Genomic DNA, 16,643 nt, shown 5'->3' with positions numbered 1-16,643 from the left:
CTTGGCAGGATTGTTATTGTCTCTGAAGGAATTCATGTAATATCCTTAATCTTGTTTTAAAAAATTAGATTTTAACTTAAATCAGCATTATCTATCACGGTGGGGGAAAAATCAGATTTTGTCATTGTGATGTTTATATCAAGGAAGTCTTAAGACGTGATTAAAGTACTTTATTTCTAGCATTTTGATTATAGTGAAATTAAGTAATCAGTGGTGCCTGTTTGGAGTAGCATGGTAAATAGAATTAAGAATGAAAAGCTCTGGGAAAGGAAAAACAAAAACACATCGAAGATTTCCAACACTTTACTCTCTTAGATTTTAAAGAAAAATTAATTTTATTTTGTAAACAGCTACAAATTATAATAATTTACCTTTTAAACAAAAGCTATAAATTATCAAGTAGAAAAAACAATGAAAAACTACATGTTTTTTTTAATGTTTATTTATTTTTGAGATAGCACTAGCAGGGAAGGGGCAGAGAGAGAGACGGAGACAGAGGATCTGATGCGGGGCTCAAACTCAGGAACTGTGAGATCATGACCTGAGCCGAAGTCAGACGCTCAACTGACTGAGCCACCCAGGCGCCCCTATATTATTTTTTAACAGTATTGAAGTTTCAGCTATAACCATTTGTCTGGTTACTACTGCTCTATTTACATATTTTCTCAGACAATTCCATTCTTTTATCCTTATATAGTGATTACTTTAATTTTTCAACATTTAAGTCATTCTTCAAATATTACATGGAACTATTTTACCATATAGTAATTATTTAACATTTATTTATTTTTAAAAACAACATTCATGATTTTTTATCAGCTTTATTGAGGTATAATCGACAGACAAAATCGTACATATTTAAATTGCATGATGTAATGATTTGATATATATATATATTGTGAAATGATTATCAGGTTAATTAACACATCCATCACTTCACTTATCTTTTGTGTGTGGGTGGGTGTGTGTATACGTGTGTGCGTTGAGAACACTTAAAATGCACTCTGCAGATTTCAAGTATTCGATACAGTATTACTAACTGGAGTCACCATGCTATATGTTTTATCTTTTTTTTTTTTTATTTATTTCGAGAGAGACAGAGAGAGAGAACATGAGAGCAGGGGAGGGGTAGAGAGAGCGAGGGAAAGAGAGAGAACCTCAAGCAGACTCTGCAGTCAGTGCACAGCCTGATGTGGCACTCTAACACACTAGCCGTGAGACGACCTAAGCTGAAACCAAGAGTCGGACACTGACCGAGCCACCCAGGCACCCCGATCTTATTTTCTCAATTCAAGCTACTGTCTAATTTCTCCTTTGAGATTTTTGATTCATGAGTCTCTTAGAATGTGACTTTTAAAAAACTTTATATTTTCATTTGATTTTAGACTCACTTAGAAGTTGCAGAAATAATAGAGTTCCCGTGTACCCTTCAGCCACTTCACGGTATTTTATCAAAAGCAAGAAAGTGCCATTGATAAAATACCATTGACCATAGATCTAATGTGTATTTCACCAGTTCTACAAGTACTCTTTTTGTGTGTTTGTGGCATAGTTCTATGAAATTTACTCCATGTATGGGTTCATGTGACCACCACCACAATCAGGGCACAGAACTGTCAAAAAACTCCCTTGTACTGCTCCTTCCTAGGCACACACCCACCCTTACCCTAGCTCCTTCCAAACTTCTCCTCCTGGAACATGTTGTATTTCTTTTTCTACACAGCCGTTTCGGCCCTTTTATTTGTTTATATTTTAAATGTTTATTTTTGGGGGGGGGGGTGGAGAAAGGGGAACCGAGGATCTGAAGCAGGCTCTGTGCTGACATCAGAGAGCCCTCTGTGGGGCTGGAACTCACAAACCAAGAGATCATGACCTGAGCCGAAGTCTGACACTCAACTGACTGAGCCACCCAGGTGCCCCTGTTTTGGACCTTTTAAATGCTCTTTAATAGGTTTTTCTTTTTTTTTTTTTAGACTATACATTTTTAAAGTAATCTCTACACCCAACGTGGGGCTCAAACCTACAACACTGAGATCAAGAGTCACTTACTCTGCTGACTTAGCCATCCAGGCACCCCTCTTTAATGCAGTTTTAATATTTTGTTAGTAAGGGTTTAGGCTCTTAGGTACTGTTTTGTGAGATTAATTTTTGTATATTTTTTGCTTCACTGGTAATGTGAAAGTAAGTTTTTCTATTGTTTCCTATCTTGTTATCGCCAGATCACACAAAATTACTGGTCTTTCTAGTTCCTTTCTCTCTTTTGTGGCTTCTCTCTCTTCAACTAGTTTATTAGTATTATTATTCTTTTCCCATCTCTTTGTCAGAGGGAAAAGCATGTCTTCCTTTATTCATGAAGAGCAATTTTCTGATTTCTTCGGATGCCTTCCACCTCCTAATAGCATTCCTGCAAAGTGTCACCCACCATTAATTAGCAGGCTCATCACAGTAAATTCCCAGACTGATTTCTGCCTGACACAAATTCTCTCATTTTGAAAAACTTTTAAGAAAATAGTTTTGTCTGGAAAACTATACGTAAATTTACAGTTAGTGGAGCAGAGATTTTAACAAAAGAAAAACATGAAACATCACTAATACTAAAAAGTTACTATAAGGCAGCAATGGATGGAACAGCAACTATTATAGTTATGCATGAAATTCTTATAACTGAATGATGATCCTACTTTTAAAACTTAAAATTCAGCACTGAAGTTCTGCATGGCTTAAAGATAGTAAGAGGTTGTAATCCACACTTCTAAAATTAAATATATATATATAGAATTAACCCTAGGGGAAAAAAAGTTAATCGTATTAAACATAATGCATTTTAATTATACGAGCTATTTTCAAAAGTTGTGTTTTTAGTGATGATAAGAATCTTTATCATGTTAATGTTCGATAGGGAGAGACCAAAATAAATGATTCAAATAACAGGTAAAAAAAACCTTTGGAAGAAGAGGACAAAGAAAGGGAAGGCAGCTAAGATAAATGACCAGATGCAAATAATCTCAGGGTTAAAAGTAAATGGAGGAAGAGTGGTACAAAATTGAGGTAGATGGTCAAGTGAAACACTTAATTTTCAGATTCAAGAGCAGATCATCCTAATAAAATTGAAAAAGATAGACTTTGGCAGACAATGGCTAAAAATAATTAGGCTAAAGGATTGTAATAGATACTTCCATCTGTATATGGCTTCATATTTCCCAACATGTCCAATCTCTCTATAAGGAAGGCAGTTATGTTTAAAAGCAAAGAGTGTGGGATTAGATGACTTGGGTTGAGATTCCAGTTCTAATGCTTAAGGCTAGTAATAGGGTAAGTGAGCAACCTGATCTCTTAGGGTCTCAGCATCTGCCTCGGTAAAAGTACCTGCCTCAGTAAAAGGTATAAAATGGCAGTACCTGCTTCAAGGGTTGCTTTGAGGATAAATTGGGGTAATTCACATAAAGCAGTAAGCCCTCATTTAACAATATTAGCTACTGTGATTAACAAAGATAACCCACCTTATTGTTAAGAAATGTCACTTGAGGTAGAAATAAAGTATGCCAAACCCTGGCTTCCCCAGTGGGCTCAGTTTTGTATCGCTGCCATTCCTGATCAGGACAAGAAAAAGATCAAAATCCCCATTTCCACCAGGGCATGGATAGGATATCATCTGGTCTCTGATTTGAACTCTGAGCTTATAAACCCGTGTCCTCCAAGCTGTAGCCTTTCCCTATATTTGTCCATCCCTATGAATGGGTGATGCCCCCACTTGCCCCAGCTCCTGTTTTCTGCTGCTCAGAAATCATGGCAGCCTCTCCTTAAATATAAGCCTATTTCATTGATATCCAGCAGCCTGTGGAGAGCCTATGCTAGCCCCTTTCCACAGAGGTTAGATCTGTGCCTCCGATTATTGGCTTCTAACTCTTCATCAACTGGATGACTGCTTTCCTAATGTCGATTTTCAGTTCCTCCTCGATTCCCTTGCTGCTATACCTCAACAGCTAAATCAGAAGCCCTTGAGTACTGATTTGTTCTGGAACAAACTTCAGTTTTCCCTGACTATTTGGACAGTGCTAACTTGCTCCTACAGCCTGCCCTATGCTCCCATCAATTCTATTTATTCTTGCTTCTGACACCTCACCTTTCCCTTTCAAACTAATTAGTATTTCCCAGGATAACTCAAAGCCAAGCTAGTATGAGTTGTGGTATAGAAACCCGGATGGGTGCCTGGCTGGCCCCGGTGGAAGACCATGAAGCTCTTGATCCCGAGATTGTGAGTTCGAGCCCCATGTTGGGTGTAGAGATTACTAAAACTAAATAAATATAAAAGAAAAAAAAAAAGCATGGACATATAAGATAAGAAATGTGGGGTTGATATCATATGGCTCAACAGTATTAACTATCCTACTTATTTGCTGCATGTATTTACTGTGAAATTAGAGTCTGTACACAAAGCATATTTTAAACTATAAATCGTAACACTATGATAGTGGACAGAGTTCCTCTTTTGTTGTCAGCTCTCCCTTCCTTTTCCTCTCCGGCCCTGTCTGTTTCCTTGACATGGCTAGGTACTTCATTGTATGTCTCCTCTCTCACTTTTTTTATTCCCTTATCTTCCTTCTTGTTTTTTTTTCTTCCAATTTTTTATGTATTTATTTTGACAGAGAGAGCAAGTGGGGAGGGGCAGAGAGAGAGGGAGAGAGAGAATCCCAAGCAGACTCCACACTGCCAGCCTGGGGCCCAAGGTGGAGCTTGATCCCACAAGCCGTGAGATCATGACCTAAGCCGAACCACTCAGACACCCCTGCTCTTTCTTTCTTATCTTCTGCTCCTTCCGCCCTCCCATTTCTCTTATACTTTTTCATCCAATCGGCTCCTGTTTCTCTCTGGGAGGTCAGTGCCTCTCTGACACTGGGTTTCACACTAGCTCCCATCTTCTACCTGATGATGAACTTCTGTGCCCTCCCAAAAGTACTTGCTCATGATGGGATGGGACAAGTCAAGGCTTGGGAATTCATACAATGGAAATATTCATACAATTCATACAATGGAAATAAATGCTAATCTAAAAAGAGTGAAACTGATCTTTATGTGTTGATATAGAAAGATCTCCAAAATAAATGAGTAGGTAAAAACATGACACAGAAAAATGCATGTAGAATTATTCAAGTTATGTAAATAAAAAAGATAGACAAGTTCTTATGTGTTACATTTGGTGTGGGGAAGGCTGGAGTAAACAAATTGACACCTTTTTAAGAGACTTTTGAAAGAGTCCAGGTATTTTGACCCAGAAATTCCACTTTTAAAGTAGACATTTTATACTGAAGAAACAAATTTTGTATAATTATTGCAAATTAATTATTGCAACATTTTTAGCAGCAAAATATTGGAAGTAATACTGGTGTCTAATATTAAGAAATTATGTAAATAAATCATGGAATATCCACAAAAAGATATAAAGTACAGTTATTAAAGATATATTTTTAAAATCTATTAATGGCATGGGAAATATAATAACACATTTTTAAACAGAAAAGAAATTTACAAAACAAAGTTTACACAAGGATTTTAATTTTGCTTATGGGTAAGATACATTTTCATAGACAAATAATGAAGCAAATGCAGGTAAATTTTTGAGTGGATATCACTGGGTAATGAGATTAACGGGGTTTCTATCGTCTTCTCTGTCCTCTGTCCATTTTCCAAGTGTAAAACTATGAAAATACATTCTTCTATAATAATAGAGAAAGTAGAAAATGTTATTAAAATAATACATTTTGGGGGGCACCTGGGTGGCTCAGTCAGTTAAGCATCTGACTTTTTAGCTCAGGTAATGATCTCACCGCTTGTGAGTTCAAGCCCCACGTCGGGCTCTGTGATGACAGCTCAGAGCCTGGAGCCTGCTTCAGATTCTGTCTCCCTCACTCTCTGCCCCTCCCCTGCTCGCTCGCGCTCTCTCTCTCTCTCTCTCAAAAATAAACAAACATTAAAATTAAAAAAAATAGTAATACATTTTTTGAAAAATTTGTGGGTTACAGTTGAGCTCAGTTTTTCAGAACAGGAAGATTCCCCCTTCCTTTTTTACCTCATGGCTCACTTCTATCTTTATATAACTCCATCTGTGTATCTATCTATCTATCTATCTATCTGTCTATGTATTTATCTGCCTATCTATCCATCATCTGTCTTTACTTTCCTCAGTGGAACTTTTTTTTTTTTTTTTTTTTAATGTTTATTTATTTTTGACAGAGAGAGAGAGACAGAGCATGAGCCGGGGAAGGGGCAGAGAGAGAGGGAGACACAGAATCCAAAGCAGGCTCCAGGCTCTGATCTGTCAGCACAGAGCCCGACGTGGGGCTCGAACTCACAGACCGCGAGATCATGACCTCCGCTGAAGTCGGACGCTCAACCGACTGAGCCACCCAGGCGCCCCCATCAGTGGAACTTTCTAAACATGTTTGTTCTGTTTTCTCTTGTTTAGTTAATAGTCCTTATGATTATAAACGACTGCTGCCGGTCTTGTTGAGTAGACTTGGTATGTTCTAGACTTGGCATGTTGGCACATATCATTTTTCCAATAATAAGAGTATCATTATTATCGTTCCTTACCTCTCCAAGTGTAAACTGCTTCATACAGTATTTTGTTTAAATGTAGGGCCACTCTTACATGCTTTTGAGTAATGATGAATTAGAAGGCACATTTAGCTTAGAATTTCAAATTGTGAAAGACAACCACGCAACTACCGGCACTAAGAAATTCTTTTCCCAATAAGTAGTTCATATTTACTGAAATTAAACAGAGAGGTTAAATTCAGTCCTGGAAGATAAATTCTTCCTCTCGTCCAGATTGGTGTTAGTGAAAAACATTTGGAAGAGAAATCTGCTTCTCAAAGAAGCCATTCTATTTTCCCAAGAGAGAGAAGATTTGTAATCAAAATATTGGTATCTATAACAATAATTTTACTGCAATCTGTGCTCATAAATCATCTTTCATTCCTAAATACTCCTTTATTCCATTACTTATTAATACATCTTGTCTTTCGGTTCACTGTTCTTTTACCTTATTAGTACTAGTATTTTTAGCTGAGACTAAGTACATTATTTTCTAAAGTGTGATTGCTTAAGAATTAGATGCTCCCAGGGCACCTGGGTGGCTCGGTCGGTTAAGCATCTGACTTCAGCTCAGGTCATGATCTCACGGTTCGTGAGTTCGAGCCCTGCATTGGGCTCTCCACTCTCAGCATAGAGCCCACTTCAGATCCTCTCTCTCCCTCTCTCTCTTCCCCTTCTCTCTCTCTCTCTCTGTCACAAATAAATAAATATTTAAAAATAAAAAATAGTTAGATGCTCCCTTACCTGTGTTTTCATGGTGTTTTCTTCATATAACCATTAGTGCAGAAATGGTTTGATTTTCTAAGTTTTGTCACACTGGACTGCAAAGTCCAAAATTAGAAGCCACACTTTATTCATTTTTATGTCCCCACACTTAGGATAGTGCTTGTACAAAGGAAGCAATCAATAAATGATTTTTATATTGAAGAAAAGGGCAGATGATAAGAATAGCCATTTGGAGAAAACAAATCAAGCAGTTGAATCTGAAACTCTAATATTATTGTAATGAAAGAATTTCAAATATTGAAAAATTTTATGTTATCTTACTGACTAATCCTGGGAAGCATTTTGTATTGATTCATGTTTTTAATCCTCTGGTTCATTTGAAATAGGAGAAATCTTGGGGCACCTGGATGGCTTAGTCAGTTAAGCATCTGACTTCAGCTCAGGTCATGATCTCACGGTTCATGAGTTCAAGCCCCACATTAGGCTCTGAGCTGACAGCTCAGAACCTGGAGCCTGCTTTGGTTTTTGTGTCTTCCTCTCTCTCTGCCCCTCCCCTGCTTGCACTCTGCCTCTCTCTCAAAAATGAATAAACATTTAAAAAAAGAAATAGGAGAAAACTTAAAGGTAGAAACATTTGTTTAGAGCTTATGTTTTATTTTAATCAATTTTGCCTAAATGGAAATTCATATTATTATCTTCAAGAGATATTTTCAACTTTTAGAAACAAAAAGCAAGTCACATATAAATGTAGATCTTTTTTGTATCAGCCCCACTAAAAGCTACCTTTTTATCTCTGATTGTTACTCTGAGTATTTCTACCAAGGGATTATAGATTTCTTACACCATAAAGAGTATCACCTTTATTTGTATATATTTTACTTTCTTCTAGTAATTTTTTTACTTTGTGTTCATTAACACAAAGTAGTTAAGAATTTAGTTAAGAAGTGAGATTTTTGTCTGCACGGCGTGATCCGTGACCAGACATAATTTAAGAGTCAACTTAGGACCATTAAGAGGATTTGCCATTGTGTTACAGTGTGAAGAAATCCTTCTGTGGAAGGTAGAACGGTGGCCCACCACATCCTAAGCCCTGGGAATATGTTACCTTACATGAAACATGGGACTTTGCAGAGGTGATTAAGTTAAGAATATTGACATGGAAAGAATTTCCATATGAATAATCACAAAGGCCCTTCTATGTGAAAGAAGGCAGGACAGGCAGAGTCAGAGACTTGAAGGGGCTGCACTGCTGGCTCTGCAGATGGAGGAAGGGGACACACAAGGGGAGGTGTGCAGGTAGTCTCTGGGAGCTAGAAAAGGTGAGAAAACAGACTCTTTTCTGGAGCCTCCACTGAGGAATGCAGCATTGCTGACAGCTCAAGTTTAGCCCAGTGAGAACCATTTTGGACTTTTGAGCTCCAGAAATGTAAGATAGTAGTTTTGCATTTTTTTTTAATTTGTAAGGAAAATATTACTCGCCATCCATAAAAATGGAGCTTTTGCACTCGCAACTAATGATCAAAATCCTACACTGCCCTATGTGCATGTGGTAATTTGTTACAGCAGCAAAGCAAACTGATACACTCCCCTTGTATTATTCTACATACATGATATTATTGGTAAATGAAAAGCCCCTCCCGTCATGCAGGCCAGAGACAGCTGCATGTGATCCGTCTCGCTAGTCTGACTAGTGTTCACGAGTGTGGTCAGGGTGATTGGTGACCAGTGAGAATACATAACACATAAGGCCGGTGGCAAATTGACTCAGGCAGACAAAACAAGATGCCTTCGAAAGACTCAGTGACCTGAGGTATATCCTTAACAGTCAGATGACCAAGACAGTAGTCTTGAGAGTAAATGCCCAGTAAGACATGAGAAGGACAAGGCAGGAAATTGTACTCTGTTAACTCATGTACCATATATTCTAGGTTTAGCACAAAATGAGAAAGAATGTAGATAGAACTTCTATGAGCAAAAGAAGACAGTTTGCTATTTCATGGGCTATAAATTACAGAGCATATAAAGAAAGATCATATCCAGAAACAGAATATATTGAAAAATTAGACAGCCATTAAAAATATTTTCACAGACAAAATAGAAAGACAATAAACCAAGAAAAAACATTTGCCTTATTTTTTTATATGTGTTGAACTTTTAAAAGCTGACTGCGAATCAAGGGGATAGGTATTTTATTCAGGCTATTGCAACAGAGAGAATATCCAAAGGCAGTGTTTCCTGGAAAATGGGAAACGAGATATTTTATATAGCAAAGAAACAAATTGGCAGAGTCCCAATTACAAGTTTGGTAACCAATCAGGCAATCTTTCAGAAAAAGTGCGCGCATGCGTGTGTGGGGGTGGGGGGAAGAGAGGGGGAGAGAGAGAGAGGGAGAGAGAGAGAGAGAGGAGTGGGGAGAGAGAGAGATAGGGAGAGAGAGAGATAGGGAGAGAGAGAAAGAGGGAAAGAAAGAGAGATAGGGAGAGAGAGAAAAAAAAGAGTGGGGGCGTAGGAAGAGAGATTTGGCCTGTTATAGTCCATTACATCCTGTTCTTGGAGTTGTTAACTCAAAGAAGGAATTTAGAGGGATGGATTAGTCTCTCAGTACCAGGGAGCACTAGGGTCCGTGTACCTTCAGAGAAGAAAATTTTACATTTCTCCACACAGGCAAAAGACAAGTATATTTGCCTATCTGAAGATAAAGAAATTCTTTGTAAATCTTTCTATGTATTTCTTGATTAGGGAAAACACCCCCTGCTGTAATAAACTCTGAAATCTCAGTGGCTTAACACAGTAAAGCACATTTCTCACAAAACTCTCCAAATCCAGTGTTCTTGGTGGGTAGCTCTCCTGTACATAGTGATTAGTGTCTCAAGATCCTTCTTTCTTGTACCATTTTCAACAATGTGACTCCCACGGTCTCCTTGGGGGTCATTCCCTGCCATCTCTCTTAGAGGAAAAAAGAGGGTTGCAGGATCATGAAAGGAATGTTTTTATGGGCCAGGCTAAAAGTACCTCTGTAATCTTCCATTGGCCAGAATTTGGACATATAACTATTGTTAAGTGTAAGGATGGCTGGGAAATGTGGTTTAGCTGGGTTTTTAGAAGGAAAAGGGAATGGATTTTGTCAATCAATAAAATTTTAAATTAAAGTTATAAATAAAAATTTTAAGTGATAATAAAAAAGGTGAACTTCCCAGTGGAAAAGTGGTCAATACCAAGGACTACTAAAAATATTCAAGAATATTAAGAATCATTAAGGATAAAGTTAACTAAGTCACAAAAAATCTACTTTTCATATTAAGCTGTCAATATTAAAAATAATGGTCCATGTTATTTTCCTAAGCTACTGAGAAATGGAGAGTCTCCGTCACTACAAGTGAGGGTATAAAATGGTTCCAAGTTCCAGAGGGCAATTGACAATATATGCCCCCAAATTTTTACATGTGCATAGTCTCTGATCTGGCCTTCCGTTCAAAAAAAATTTATCCTAAATAAATCTCAGAAAAGTGTTCAAAGATTGACCGAAGTCATCCTTGACTTCTGTTTTTCATACACTACATGAAATCCGTCAGGAAATCGTGTTAGATTTACTTTCACGGTATATCCAAAATCTGACTCCTTTTTTCCACCTTTAGTCCTTCTATTTTCTTACCTACAGTCCAATTTTAACACAAGCAGCCATTGTGATTCTTTTAAAACCTGTGTCGTTCCTCTACCCTAAAAGCCTCCAAGAGCTCCAAACTTTTCTCATCTCAGAGGAAAAGCCAAACCGGCTGCATATGATCTGCCACACCCAGGTCAATGGCAAACTTCTCTGATCTCATCTTTTACTCCCCCACCCCACCCCCACTCCCCAGCTCACTTTGCTTAGGCCACACAGGCTTCCTTGCCATTCCTGCACGTGTCAAGTGTGTTCCCTCCTCGGGACCTTGCCGTTCACTGTCCCTATCTCTGCTCAGATATCAGGGAAGCCTACCAAATTCCTCCATGCAAGAAAGCAATGTGCCCCCTCTACCCTCTCTCTCCTATTTCCCCTTACACCGCTTGATTTCTCCCCATCACATTTATCACCACCTGATATATTACATATCCTTGTTCACCTGAGTGTTACCGGTCTTCAGTTGTAATGAGGTCAGGGGTTTTGTAACTCCTAGAAGAGTGCCTGGCACATGGAAGGCATTCAGTAAGTGTTTGTTGAATGAGTGAATAAAATATTGCAAAATTTCTGAAACATTAAAAAATAGGGGACTGGTTAAATAAACTGGATGGTGCACTTGAGGGTCAGACAGACCCTCTGCCTGACCTTCTGCTAAGACAGAATCGAAAGCCTAGACGTGCAGAAAATAAAACTAGAATGTGTTTTGTATCTCCTAGGAGGAAATTCTGGGAATACCAATTTCTAAAGAGGTAACAGTTACTTTTCTTACCCAACTGGTTTCTGAAACCATAGGAAAAGGAAGTTTCTCATCATAAAACGTGTTTTTGCGTTTATCAACTGCTCCTCTGGTCTCAGATAGGTTTCTCTGTGAAAATGGGTGTTTCCAAGGGCAAAGAGGATTTTTAAAAAGCAATCTTATTCTTTGCAGATTGTATTAGCGTGCTGGAGTATCCATAGGAAAATGCCTGCAGACTGCTTGGTTTAAAGAGCAGAAATTTATTTCCTCACAGTTCTGAAAGATGGGAAGTCCAAGATCAAGGTCCAACAGGGCTGCATTTCTGATGAGGACACTCTTTCTGGCTTGCAGATGGCTGTCTTCTCACTATGTCCTCAGTTGGTCTTTCCTCAGTGCAGATTCATCGAAAGAGAGAGGCTGAGACAGAGCAAGCACGTGTGCGTGAGCACAACCTCGGGTATCAGACCATCAAACCTATTGGATTAGGGCCTCACTGTTATGACCTCATTTAACCTTAATTACCTCTTAAATGCTGTATCTCATCTTTGTAGTCACAGCATTTAGTACTAGATACTTGTATTTATTTGTCAACAATGTTTTAGCCAAGGAAAGCTTGAATTTGGGGCAGCAGTCATATATATTTCTCTAACTCTGTATCTCTGTATCTATCTATCCATCTATCGATCATCTATCCATCTATCCAACTTACTAAACAAATGTAACTCAGTGAGGTACAAATAAGAAATGGTTATAGTCTCCTCCAAATACTGCCCTTAAAACAGCCATTTTAAAGCCCGCCCCCCCCCCCCGCACCCCCACCTGTCACAGATATCTTGTCACATCTGTAGGTTCTATAACTTCTTGGTCAATTTCAGTGATTAAAAATCCATTCAGTCTATAACTCCAATTTCATATCCAAATAAAAGATTTCTTTTTTCTGTCATCTGCTAGCATGGCGGTTTGGAGGACTGGAAATGGGGAGAGGGTATGGCCTTCTCTTTACCTCTTTCCCATTTTCTACCTTGGAGGGAAGAGTGTAGTTTACTTCTGGGCTGTAGGTCCTTCCTTCCTTTTCTGGTTCCTAGCTTCTCCAGGGAGTGGACATGGGGAGGAGCCAGAGGGATTAAAGGGGCCATCATCGTCATTTTCCTCAGGCTGTTTGGCACTCACTGTTGGACCAACACCACCCTGCCATTGACAATGGTCTCTCCATAGCAGGTATTCAGATACTGGATTTCCAGAGGAGGCACAAATAGGAGTTCTTTAGGGGCCTTCCCAGTCCACAGTGTCTCGTTTAAATTTTTCCAACTCTCCACAGCTCTTGCACTCAGTGGCATACTCCTGAACTTTTGTTTTTGTTGCCGGGGGACTTTTTTGCCTAGTAGTTAGTTTTGTGTGTGTGTGTGTTGGTGCCAACATGATGGCACAAGCCCAGCTTTGTGGTACTCACTTGGCCTACCAGAAACTCACATTCTCATCAAAGCAGAAGTGATAGCTGGGCTACACCACAAGCCTTCCTGTTTCTCTTACTGACATTCACCAATTCCTTTTTTCCTGTTCACGTAGACTTTAGGAAGATGGACTGGCCTGTGTCCTAATTTGAGGTACGAGTAGAAAACGGAGTGCAGGCACCCCCAGACTTTGCAAGTAATTCTCTTACAGCCCTTCTCACTTGGCCTTTTGGAAACGGGTAGGGAAAAGCCACAGTAGAACTTTGTTAAGCCAACAATTTATGACTCCAGTGATTCTCATTTTTTCTCCTCCTTCTCTGGCTTATATGATTTGGGGTAATTGTGGTTATTGAGGGCCCAGTGCTGCTGATTTAGTATGTGCAAATACTTACTGCTTCTTTATCTTCAGCTTTGGACCCTGGCTGGCAGTTTTGGGTCAACAGGGAAAGTTCTACACAAGTTCAGGTCACATATCCTCTCTTGAACTTCATTTCACTCTTCTCTTTTGGAGGGTGCTTATAGAGCTTGTGTCTTATTTTACGCATATTAGCATACTATGAGATGCAGGACAGCTATCCCCCATTTTGCTGATGAAACTGAGATAGTGACAGGCAACCCAGGACAAATTAACTGAAAACACTTCTGTGACCACAGTCAAGCCTGCACCCCTCCTCGACTGTTTCTGCAAAACGTAACACCTTTTTCAACTCCGGAACATGGCATTGTTCTTTCGGGCTTACAAGTTTGTCTGCTGGAGAAGCGAACAAAAGCCCTTGGAGCTGAAGGCAAACCTCTTTACCCTAGACATGGTGGAGTAGCCATCCTTCAAGTTTCCCTCACCTAACACCCAGGTTCCTGCCTTCCCAAGCCCCACAGTGATGAAGGGGCACTGATATTTCATTCTGCATGTGAAATATAAATCCCTGTTTCCTTGGACCTGACAGTGTTCCTCAATGTTTCTTTAATAGGAATTTCCAAAGGACCTGGGAACCTTTATGCTTAAATACAACCCCTTCAGGACTGCTGAGATGCTCCGGAGTTCTTGCATTGAGCATGCAGGCTACACACTGAGATGCTACCCTGTGTAACTATAAGTTAAGTATAAATGAATTAGTGAGTTAAAATATAAACAGGGGTGCCGGGCTGGCTTAGTTGGTAGAACATGCAATTCTTGATTTCAGGGTCATGAGTTCAAGTCCCACACTGGGCATGATGCCTACTTAAAAAAAAAAAAAAATATATATATATATATATATACACACACATATAAATATAAACATATAAAATATATATTTTTAATATTTTATATATACATATAAATATATACATATATACACATATATATTTATGTGTGTGTGTATATATATGTATGTGTATATATATGTATATGTATATTTATATATACACACATATAAACATACTCAGGGGCACCTGGCTGGCTGAGTCAGTATAGCCTGCAACTCTTGATCTTGGGTTATGAGTTCAAGCCCCATGTTGGGCCTAGGGGTTACTTAAAAAAAAAAACAACAATAAACAAACAACCAAAAACATATATATGTGTGTGTGTGTGTGTGTGTGTATGGATTAAACATATATATATATATATATATATATGTATGGATTAAACATATATATATGGATTAAACATATATATACACATATATATACACACACATATGTATATATGTGCCTTACATTTGTGCCTTCTCTGGAAATCCGTATATATATATACACACACATATATACATATATATACACACATATATATACACACATATGTATATATGTATATATGTGTGTGTGTATATATATATATATGTATATATATATGTATATATGTGTGTATATATATATACGGATTTCCAGAGAAGGCACAAATGTAAGTTCTTTAGGGGCCTTCCCCATCCCAGTGTCTTGTTTAAATTTATATATATTGTACTCCTAGTATATACAAGACCATTGTACTCCTAGCTTAGTTCAGTGATGCTTATCCCCTGGTTTCCCTTCTAATAGAGTTAAAAAGGGAGAGCAGTAAAAAAAAAAAAAAAAAAAAAAAAAGCTTATATTTATAGCAAATCTATGTGCCAAGCACTGATAATTATTTATATTCCATACATTTTCTCATTCAATTATCATAAATACCCTATGAGTTGGTATTATTTTCTTTGTTTTACAGACTAATTCAACAAAAGAGGTATAGAGAAGTTAAATTAACTGAACTAAGATCACTATTTAGAGGTACTGAATTCAAATTATATACAATCATATTGAAATATAATTGATCTCCAAGCCTGCCCCCCCCCCAGCACAGAGGAGAAAGATGGAGACATCAAGGTGACCAAGTGGAGGTAGCATGTGGTTATGCGCCAAGGAAATTATAATCCTTACAATAACATATTTAATATGAATATGCTTTATGTTGCACAGATATTAATAAAACATACTTCTTAGATGGACTTCAACGTTTCAAATTAAACTTCTTCCCCAAAACATGATGTTTCTTGGGGAACTCTCCTTTGCCTTTCTCACTGCTTTTCTTATATCAAATACTGTTTTAGCTGTGATGGGTCATTATACAGTGACCTCCCTGCATTCATGCCCCTCTGCATGTGACACTGACACACTTCCCATCAAGAGACTGAATTTATCCCTCTGCTCGCTTGAATGCGGGCTGGCCTTATGACTTGCTCTGACCAGTAAAGAGTGGTAGAAACAAGCTTGTACCTGTTCCAAAATTGGGACCCATGAGGCCTTGGCAGCATCTGCCTCTGCCCTGTGGGAGCGCTATTCTGAGAGTGAGTTCAACAAAGGTGCCCAGGATGAAAGCGAGTTTGGAGAGCGAGGATCAGCCAATCCAGCTTTCTCAGCTGAGTGCAGTCAGCAGCGCAACCACCAGCTGAATGCACCTTTCTGAAAAATAACGCATTGTTATTTCAGTCTCTAAGTTTTAGGATGCTGGATTCTTCCAAAGCAATAATAGGTTAACCAGACAAAGTGGGATGGACCAGAAGTACAAAGTAATAGATTAATTCAACAGGAATGAGTAGTTAAAGTACAAAGCAATAGATAAATGTAAGAGAAATTAGTATTGCTCCAACAAAACCCAAAGCACATGGCAGTCTTCAGGCCAGGCAGCGGGTGAATGCTGGAAGGGGCAGAGACGAGACTGTCGGTGAAAGCTAGAAAAGCAGGGAGGAGATTGCTCCTGGAGACCAGAGGGCAGACAGTAGACCAATTAACTCTTGTCTGTGGTACCTTGTAGGTAGTAAACATACCTAATGAACTCGTTGATCTCACTAATGTCATTTCCATGTAGAACACAGAAAGTAACAATTAGCTTCTTTTAGCTCTCTTTGATGGGAGGTGGCATTTTCTATCGCTGCCATAAAAAATTACAACAAACTCAACAGTTCAAACCGCATACATGTATCATTTTACAGTTCTGTTGAAATCCAGAGGCAGTAAAAATTAAAACCAG

Source organism: Panthera tigris, chromosome F2 (assembly GCF_018350195.1).
Source record: "Panthera tigris isolate Pti1 chromosome F2, P.tigris_Pti1_mat1.1, whole genome shotgun sequence".
NCBI classification, from domain to species: Eukaryota; Metazoa; Chordata; class Mammalia; order Carnivora; family Felidae; genus Panthera; species Panthera tigris.
The sequence above is the reverse complement of the archived record's forward strand: the minus strand, read 5'-3'. Positions refer to the sequence as shown.